The sequence below is a fragment of the Salmo trutta genome, chromosome 4 (genome assembly GCF_901001165.1).
Source record: "Salmo trutta chromosome 4, fSalTru1.1, whole genome shotgun sequence".
Taxonomy (NCBI): Eukaryota; Metazoa; Chordata; class Actinopteri; order Salmoniformes; family Salmonidae; genus Salmo; species Salmo trutta.
The window spans coordinates 44,883,647-44,893,676 of NC_042960.1; the positions used below are offsets into that span (position 1 = coordinate 44,883,647).

The 10,030-nt window shown below is 40.2% G+C and overlaps 1 long non-coding RNA gene across 1 annotated transcript; it reads left to right on the top strand.

Moving 5' to 3' along the window:
- Positions 1-857: 857 nt before the first annotated feature.
- LOC115191541 (uncharacterized) lies at positions 858-3,302 on the top strand. The gene is made up of 3 exons (XR_003877730.1): positions 858-1,132; positions 1,303-1,387; positions 2,680-3,302. It is a non-coding gene; the product is annotated as an uncharacterized LOC115191541 (long non-coding RNA).
- Positions 3,303-10,030: the final 6,728 nt, after the last annotated feature.

A 10,030-nucleotide genomic window follows, 5' to 3' on the forward strand; every position in this document is an offset into this window, starting at 1 on the left:
GAAAAGAAGTCCTGACTGGGTAACTGTTGATGCAATGATGACTACTTTCTCATTAAGAAGAAAGGAGACTGTGGAAGATGAGCCCCTTGTGATTGACATTAAATCTAGATGGTTAGCACTGTTCACAGACAGACAAGTAAGTGTTTATTTAAAATCTGCAAACAGTCAATAAGATTTTCTGTGATTGTTGAAATTAATAATATACACAGTTTCTCATACCTCAAGAGCTTGTCTCCCTTCAGAACTTTGTGCATTTTGAGATGAAGGTGATTAGAGGACACAAGGAACTACATAAGTTATTAATCTAATATGCTTTCCAAAAATGTATTCCTTTTATCTGTAGTGCTCTTAGGCTGGGTGTAAAAATCAAAACTCTTAACTGTTTATAGGTCACACTAATGCAGGGCTCTATACAGTGTAAGCAATTCACTCACATTTTCTGAAATCAATTATGGCTATAAACCATTGTTGTTTTCAAAGTATTTCTGTCATTTAGTTTCATAGCTTGACTCTGAATCCCTTAATGAACTTTATTTAACAATGAGTACAGTGGCAGTCAAAGGCTGTCATAGCTACATTTTAAATTATCCCAACTGAGACTTAACTAGTTTTCATGTTGCCTGGCTATGTATATTTTAATCACATGCTTCTGGGTTTTTCAGTGTTAGTTTCAGTTTAAACTGCAAAATCAAGATATATTTCCCCCAAATCAGTATAAGTACTGTAGCTCCATTACCATTGTAACCATTTGATCTGAAAGTGGCAGCGGATCATTTTAATCACTTTCCTACATTACGTGCTTATAGGGTTTTTTAACAAGTGTTTGAATTTTGTAGCAATGTAATTGGCTATTTTACTTGATGGCCTTAGTGCCCTGGCTGATTGTTTTGGTGCACTGGCAGATTAGGTAGCCCCTTAAGGCATAGTGGCCTTGTCCCTAAAATTCCTTTCCTGGTATGTTATGCTCTTCAAACAGGTTGCTCTGGAGTTCATGAGACTGGTGTCTGTGGACCTCAAGAAGACATTTTATGAAGACCTGGGCAGTCATCTTTCTAAGGTCCTTTAATTCTACCGGGCCAAGAGTGGTGGAGGGATGGAGCTAAAACACCTTATGGACAGTCTTGACAAAAACGTATGTTCGATTATATTGACATTAAAGTCTTCTGTACAGATATTACCTACATTTTGGTGTATTGATAATTGCTACTTTTTTAAATACACATCAATATTGGGGATGAGACCTTAACATTGACAACCACATTAAGAATGTTGTATAACAGTCAATTGTGCTTTTGTTGTTAGAGTTCCAATCAACGGAAGAGAGGCTGTGCTCCGAGGCTTGCCATACTTCCTGTGAGAAGACCCTTTCAATTTTTGAAGATGTGAGGTATACAACGCTACAACATAACCTTATGCTTTTTCCCCAGGAGTGAAGTTTCCTATGAATCATGATGCGCTGTGTAACGTTCAATGGAGTCAAGTTGAATGTCTGTCGTCATCTGAAGTGATTATAACACACAGGCCAAATCAAATGTGAACCAACTACACTATATAAGGACATCTCTTTTAGCAATGTTTTAGTTGTTTTACTTTTAATCCCTTGCTAGACATTCAGTTGAGAATAGTGATTTAGCAGGCTTTTTGTCCAGAAGAAACAAAATCTTTATCTTGGACTGCAAAAAATCAGGACCATACATTAAACACAGTAGTTGGTTTGGGCGATAATACCTAACTACCATGTAAACAACTATTGATAGCTGTTGTCGACGGTTGTGAAATGTATGTATCTCAAGTTTTTGCATATTTGAACGTATCACACATCCCTGGTGTATGGCAGCACACAATACTGCAGTGCCCTTAGTGATATGTCAAATTCCCTATTGTTAGACAATTAACAGAATTAAAGTGGCACTGTGAGGAATTCCAAATTCTACGCAAAATCTGTAAAAACAATATTTCTTGTTATTTAAAAAGTGATTTTGATAGGACAATTAATCCCTACACCATGCAATGCTGATTTTGCCATTTGAACAGGAATTGCAATCAGTTTTGCTTCAACATTGTTCGTCAGTGAGCTCGCACCGGTCCGTCTTCAATATAAACTTTGCATTTTAGTCTGTGCTTTTGTGTAACAAATTCATTGCTTATTGTAGGGAATCATTGTCCTATCTAAACTTGTATATATTTAACATTTCTAGAAATATTGTTTTTACAACTTTGCAAGCTGGTCATTTAAATAGAAAGTAGAGGTGGAATTCTACACGGTGCACCTTTAATATAAGGTATGTTGTAGAAAGAGCTGATTGCCAAAACAGCACTGGATGATAGATGAGGCTTTACATTGTTTTCCCCCTCATTTTCAGTGTTGGATGACCATGGGCCTTGGCAGCTCTATAGCAGCCAGTAATTTTTTGCAAATAGGAAAAGAACAGACATGTTTTACCTCAACTAAGAACGCATTCTATCTAGACCTGAGAGCAATCATGGTTGACTGACGTGCTTAAGGACCATGCTTGTTTACTGGCTCAACGCTCTTTACCACTAGGCTACCTGCCACTCCACTTGCCTGCATCAATATGCAACAGTACATGTGCAGACAGTTTCACAGAAAAATTGTATTGGAGGATGTTTTGTAGGGCAATTCCTCTAATCTTTGCCTATTTTTGTTCTGTTTTTCAGAAGACAACTGATTCTGAGGAAGTCACCCGCGGAGTGAAAATTGGTATACTTGTCGTTGTGGATGGAGCTGCAGCAGATGACCCAATGCCAGCTGACAATGTGGATGTTGACCTTGTGATAGAAGTGCCACTTTGATTGGACTTCTTTGTCTGAACATGGATTACCCAAAATGTTTGAGGTACACTTGAGGTAGTTCAGAAAATATTCTTGAAGATTGGTGCCGAAAACTGTACAGCAAAAGTGCATGGGCTGAAGAACCGTCTTCTTTGTTAAGACGGTGGTGCCACTTACAAATGTGTATGGGTTTATTGGACAGTGCAATAAAAAAAGTTTGCCAAAACATTTCTTTAGAAAAAAATAATCTTAGCTGATATTGGTTAAAAGCCCAATTAGTGACAGCAGAATTTGGCTGCCCATTTAAATGCACCCAAAGACAAGCATCTAAAAATATGCATTGTTATATATTTTTTTCAATGACAATCAAAATGCATTCTAGGGAACAATACAAATGTATTTGTTAATACATAGTGTAATACAAGAAATTACTATTTTGTTGTCATTACAAGCTATATAGAATTCCACTGTGTTCTTGGGGACCTTCAATGCTGCAGAAATGTTTTGGGTACCCTTTCCCAGGTCTGTGCAATGACACAATCCTGTTTCGGAGCACTATGGACAATTCCTTTGACCTCCTGGCTTGGTTTTTGCTCTGACATGCACTGTCAACTGTGGGACCTTATATAGACAGGTGTGTGCCTTTACAATTTTTGTATTTTTTTGTATTTTTTATTTTATTTAACCATTTTAACTAGGCAGGTCAGTTAAGAACAAATTATTATTTACAATGACGGCCTAGGAACAGTGGGTTAACTGCCTTGTTCAGGGGCAGAACAACAGATTTTTACCTTGTCAGCTTGGGGATTCCATCTAGCAACCTTTCGGTTACTGGCCCAATGCTCTAACAACTAGGCTACCTGCCGTCCCATCATGTCCAATCAATTGAATTTACCACAGGTGGACTCCAATTAAGTTGTAGAAACATCAAGGATGATCAATGGAAACAGGATGCACCTGAGCTCAATTTCGAGTCTCATAGCAAAGGGTCTGAATACTTATGTAAATGAGATATTTATGTTAATTTACTAAATTTTAGAATAAGGTTGTAATGTTTGTTTTTTTACCTTTATTTAACTAGGCAAGTCAGTTAAGAACAAATTATTATTTACAATGACGGGTGTTGTCAATGTAAATAAGAATTTGTTCTTAACATCTACAGGATTGGTGACCCCCACGTGGGGCGGTTGAGCTAATGTGATTAGCATGAGGTTGAAAGTAACAATAACATTTCCCAGGACATAGACATATCTGATATGGGCAGAAAGCTTAAATTCTTGTTAATCTAACTGCTCTGTCCAATTTACAGTAGCTATTACAGTGAAAGAACACCATGCTATTGTTTGAGGAGAGTACACAGTTATGAACTTGAAAATGTACTCTACCGTTCAAAAGTTTGGGGTCACTTAGAAAGGTCCTTGTTTTTGAAAGAAAAACTATTTTTTTGTCCATTAAAATAACATAAAATGTATCAGAAATACAGTGTAGACATTGTTAATGCGACCAGTTCTTATAGCCTTTAGCCATACCCTTATCCAACCCCTCTTCTGTTCCTCTGGTGATGTAGAGGTTAATCCAGGCCCTGCAGTGCCTAGCTCCACTCCCATTCCCCAGGCGCTCTCATTTGTTGACTTCTGTAACTGTAAAAGCCTTGGTTTCATGCATGTTAACATTAGAAGCCTCCTCCCTAAGTTTGTTTTATTCACTGCTTTAGCACACTCTGCCAACCCGGATGTCATAGCCGTGTCTGAATCCTGGCGTAGGAAGACCACCAAAAACCCTGAAATTTCCATCCCTAACTATAACATTTTCCAACAAGATAGAACTGCCAAAGGGGGTGGAGTTTCAATCTACTGCAGAGATAGCCTGCAGAGTTCTGTCTTACTATCCAGGTCTGTGCCCAAACAATTTGAGCTTCTACTTTTAAAAATCCACCTTTCCAGAAACAAGTCTCTCTCACCGTTGCCGCTTGCTATAGACCACCTTCTGCCCCCAGCTATGCCCTGGACACCATATGTGAATTGATTGCCCCCCATCTATCTTCAGAGCTTGTGCTGTTAGGTGACCTAAACTGGGACATGCTTAACACCCCGGCCATCCTACAATATAAGCTTGATGCCCTCAATCTAACACAAATGATCAATGAACCTACCAGGTACAACCCAAAATCTGCAAACACGGGCACCCTCATAGATATCATCATAACCAACCTGCCCTCCAAATACACCTCTGCTGTCTTCAACCAGGATCTCAGCGATCATTGCCTGCGTCCGTAATGGGTCTGCGGTCAAACGACCACCCCTCATCTGTCAAACGCTCCCTAAAACACTTCAGCAAGCAGGCCTTTTTAATCGACCTGGCCCGGGTATCCTGGAAGGATATTGACCTCATTCCGTCGGTAGAGGATGCCTGGTTATTATTTAAGTGCTTTCCTCACCATCTTAAATAAGCATGCCCCATTCATAAAATGTAGAACCAGGAACAGATATAGCCCTTGGTTCACTCCAGACCTGACTGCCCTTGACCAGCACAAAAACATCCTGTGGCGTTCTGCATTAGCATCGAATAGCCCCTGCGATATGCAACTTATCAAGGAAGTTAGGAACCAATATACCTAGTTAGGAAAGCAAAGGCTAGCTTTTTCAAACAGAAATTTGCATCCTGTAGCACAAACTCCAAAAAGTTCTGGGACACTGTAAAGTCCACGGAGAATAAGAGCACGCTCTCCCAGCTGCCGACTGCACTGAGGCTAGGAAACACTGTCACCACCGATAAATCCACGATAATTGAGAATTTAAAGAAGCATTTTTCTACGGCTGGCCATGCTTTCCACCTGGCTACCCCTACCCCGGTCAACAGCCCTGCACCCCCCACAGCAACTTGCCCAAGCCTCCCCATTTCTCCTTCACCTAAATCCGGATAGCTGATGTTCTGAAAGAGCTGCAAAATCTGGACCCCTACAAATCAGCCGGTCTAGACAATCTGGACCCTCTCTTTCTAAAATTATCCGCCAAAATTGTTGCAACCCCTATTACTAGCCTGTTCAACCTCTCTTTCGTATCGTCTGAGATCCCCAAAGATTGGAAAGCTGCCACGGTCACCCCCCTCTTCAAAGGGGAGACACTCTAGACCCAAACTGCTACAGACCTATATCTATCCTACCCTGCCTTTCTAAAGTCTACGAAAGCCAAGGTAACACAGATCACCGACCATTTCGAATCCCACCGTACCTTCTCTGCTATGCAATCTGGTTTCCGAGCTGGCCATGGGTGCACCTCAGCCACGCTCAAGGTCCTAAACGATATCATAACCGCCATCGATAAGAGACAATACTGTGCAGCTGTATTCATCGACCTGGCCAAGGCTTCCGACTCTGTAAATCACCACATTCTTATCGGCAGACTCAACAGCCTTGGTTTCTCAAATGACTGCCTCGTTTGGTTCACCGACTACTTCTCAGACAGAGTTGTGTGTGTCAAATCAGAGGGCCTGTTGTCCAGACCTCTGGCAGTCTCTGGGGGTGTCACAGGGTTCAATCCTTGGGCCGACTCTTTTCTCTGTATACATCAATGATGTTGCTCTTGCTGCTGGTGAATCTCTGATCCACCTCTACGCAGACGACACCATTCTGTGTACTTCTGGCCCTTCTTTGGACACTGTGTTAACCAACCTCCAGATAAGCTTCAATGCCATACAACTCTCCTTCCGTGGCCTCCAACTGCTCTTAAATGCAAGTAAAACTAAATGCATGCTCTTCAACCAATCGCTGCCCACACCTGCCCGCCCGTCCAGCATCACTACTCTGGACGGTTCTGACTTAGAATATGTGGACAACTACAAATACCTAGGTGTCTGGTTAGACTGAAAATTCTCCTTCCAGACTCACATTAAGCATCTCCAATCCAAAATTAAATCTAGAATCGTCTTCCTATTTCGCAACAAAGCATCCTTCACTCATGCTGCCAAACATACCCTCGTAAAACTGATCATCCTACTGATCCTTGATTTCGGCGATGACATTTACAAAGATATAATGACGAGTTCAATGTCCTTCCTAATCTGACCCCTGAATCTTGACCCACCAACCTTTCTTTGGAGGGCATATAAATGCTGTCTCTTGGGCTTTGAGTCCCACATCAATCATAATGGCTCTATCTTACATTTGCCTCACCTCTACCTGGTCTACCATTTCATTCCGGCCCACTCCCAAATGGCCGATTTTGTGGATTAAAGTGTAGGGGCTGAGTTTATTATTGACAGACACTACTCCTATTTCTGTGACCGTGTGCTCCACGTAAAGAAAACCTCAATTCTCAAAGAGGCACATCCCAACATGGAAACGCTAACACAGAATATAAACACCATACCTCGAATGTGACATGTGCCTCCACATTATTATTGGCATTGCTCAATACAAGCATTGCGGTTTTGACATTTGAAGTGTGTTTGTTATTTGTAACTAGGCACAGCCCATTACTTGCAACAAGTTAACATTTTATGATGTGTGAATTCTATAGTTAAAATTTGAGTAAAAAAAGATTCCAGTTTTACAGTAGTTCTAATAGCTAAATCTACAGATAGGCAAAATGTCTCAAGGGATGGTTCATTCCTACAATGCGGCGCATTTTGGACCTCAATTGGAAAAAGTTTATCTTTAAAAAATATATATTGTTCTATCTTTTCACGTTTTTTCGAGCTGATCTGATTCGTCATACCAATTTGTTAAAAAAAATATCAGAATTGGACTGCCTTTGTAATCGCAGCCTAGTATAGTTTTGCTGTCTGTTTTTCTAGAACCTCCTTGCAAAGTTGTAATTGAAAATTATAATGGATAATAAGACTTTCCATTTTACTACTATTTAAGTATGACTTCAAATAAAACCGTGTTCTTACCTCATACCTTCCCGAAAAAAAACAGCAGAGAAGTAGAGTACCACAGTATGAGTCATAATACCCACAAAACCCATTCCTTTTCCCCATAGGGAATTTTAGAAACACTTATATTAAGGGCTGTGTTTCTTGTAGGCTTACCCTGGCATGACGTTTTGATAACTGTGTAAGTCTCTCTAGGACAAGGTGACTTTTATCAATATATTCGTCTGCATTTACCCCCTAAAAATGAAACGCTAATTAGCTGCTAATGTGGCTATTATAAAGAACTACAAAGCCATGATGATCTGGCAAAGGTAAGAATTTCTGAATTAACTACCTAATGTTAGCTCAATTTTGTAATGAATAAATTCTCAACATTTCTTTAAATTGACAATTTTATGAACTGTCTTGTGCAAGTTTTAAATGGACACAATACCTGTTAGCAAAGGTGTCAGCTAGAGATGATGTGCAAGAGCTTGCTGGGATTTGTAGTCCTGCATGATGTCTACTTTGATGCTAATTAGCATTTTCTGAGAGCAAATAGAAATGAGTATATTGATTAAAGTCACCTTGTCCGAGAGATATTTACATGTTTATCAGAATGTTACTCCAGGGTAAGCCTACATGAAGTCTACACGAAACACAAAATAGGGATCTCTTATTTTAAGTGTTCCAAAAATTCCCTATGGAATAAATGAATGGTGGAAAAACGATTGGAACCATTCCCCTGTTTGACCGCTAGGTTCTGTGGGGTACTGTTTAGCCTACTTGCAAGTTGCAACACAAATCGTCAAATGTGTTATGTTATGAGAGGAGTGATGAAGTGCTTGTGTAAACGCATAGCAAAGACTGTGGGCGCATTCCACAGCTAAGGTGCTGCGACACAAAAACCATGAACTCTCCCGGTTCATACTGGGTTCTAGCAACAACAACACGTTATCCCAGCATAAAAAATGATTATGCCTCCAACAGAAGTAGAGTCACCACCTATTACAACGTGCCATGTGTTGAGCTAAGCCACATTAACCTAGCCATTAGCTCAAAAAAAGAAAACCATGTTTCAACGTTGATACTGTACATGTGCATCCAGGTATACTTATGTGGGTGACTCAACTTAATTTATCGACATTATTTAATATGATTTAATACATTTTATTAACAAAGTGTACTCCATTTGAAGTAGAAATCGAAAATTTACTTGATTACGTGAAACAAAACGTTTAATTTTGAGACTACAGGACTTTTTCTCGTTTTGGGAAAAAAACCGTCCTGAGTGGTTGAGAAATGTGTCAATTCATTAGTAGTCAATCGAAAGACAGTCCTCTGGCAAGGAAGCACAAGTGTATCATACGGCGGAAGAGTTTTGATATCTGTCACACCCCTTTGAACCAACTGTTGTATTGTTGGAAGAGAGAACCATGTACACGTTTAAAAAATGTCATGCTACTTATCCTTTTATCTATAAAATGTCTTGCACAACTAATTTCATTTGTTTTATCACTTTACACATTTATTTGGGGATTTTTGTAAACGTGTGAAGGAGCTTCTTGTTTCATACAAGTGCATTTTTGTCCACGTTCTCTCCTCCTTGATTACCTTTGACCTTTTTCAAAAGGAGACGAGAGAGGACAGAGGCGAGAGGACACAGGACTTGACCAAATAAAATTGAGAAAAGGCCCAGGAAAAACATCAACTGCATTAATGGTTGCTTTGGTTGTCAACAGCATTGTGGCTATTGTGAACTTTTGACTGTAGAAAAATAGGGATCTCTAAAGTTGTCCCAAGTGATGCATGCCCAGACGCTCCTCCCCCTCCTTCTGCCTCGCCTCTTGAACTCAACAAGTACAAAACTCTGTGCACATACCTTATCACAGAGTAACGTTACACTGCGATCACGTGGGTCGTACTGGGTTACGGATGTTAAAATCCCACAAAATCTGCTGTTGGCGCACATTCAAATTAGCCCCAAAGTTGCCATGTTAAATCTTGTTCATTCTCTTAAATGAAATACCTGGGAATGTTGTTATCAACCTACTCCATACCCTTTAATGCAGGGTGGGCTATTAGCAGGCTAACGCTCAAGGGATAGTTCACCCAAATGACAAAATGACGTATTGGTTTACCTTACCCTGTAAGGTATGACAGTGTAGTGGAAAACTGAGAGGTGATGCTCGCAACTAGGACTTGCTGGCGCCGAGGCCCAGCATGAGGACTTAATATATTGTTTGGATGGATGACCGTATATTTGCATCTCACAGGAGAGTAACACACCTTATCTGTGGCTTTCCCCAGGGACGAGATGTTCCTGGGTTCACTGAGGAGAGGAGAGGTGTGAAGACTGAGAACTTTAATCAATTAAATTCAT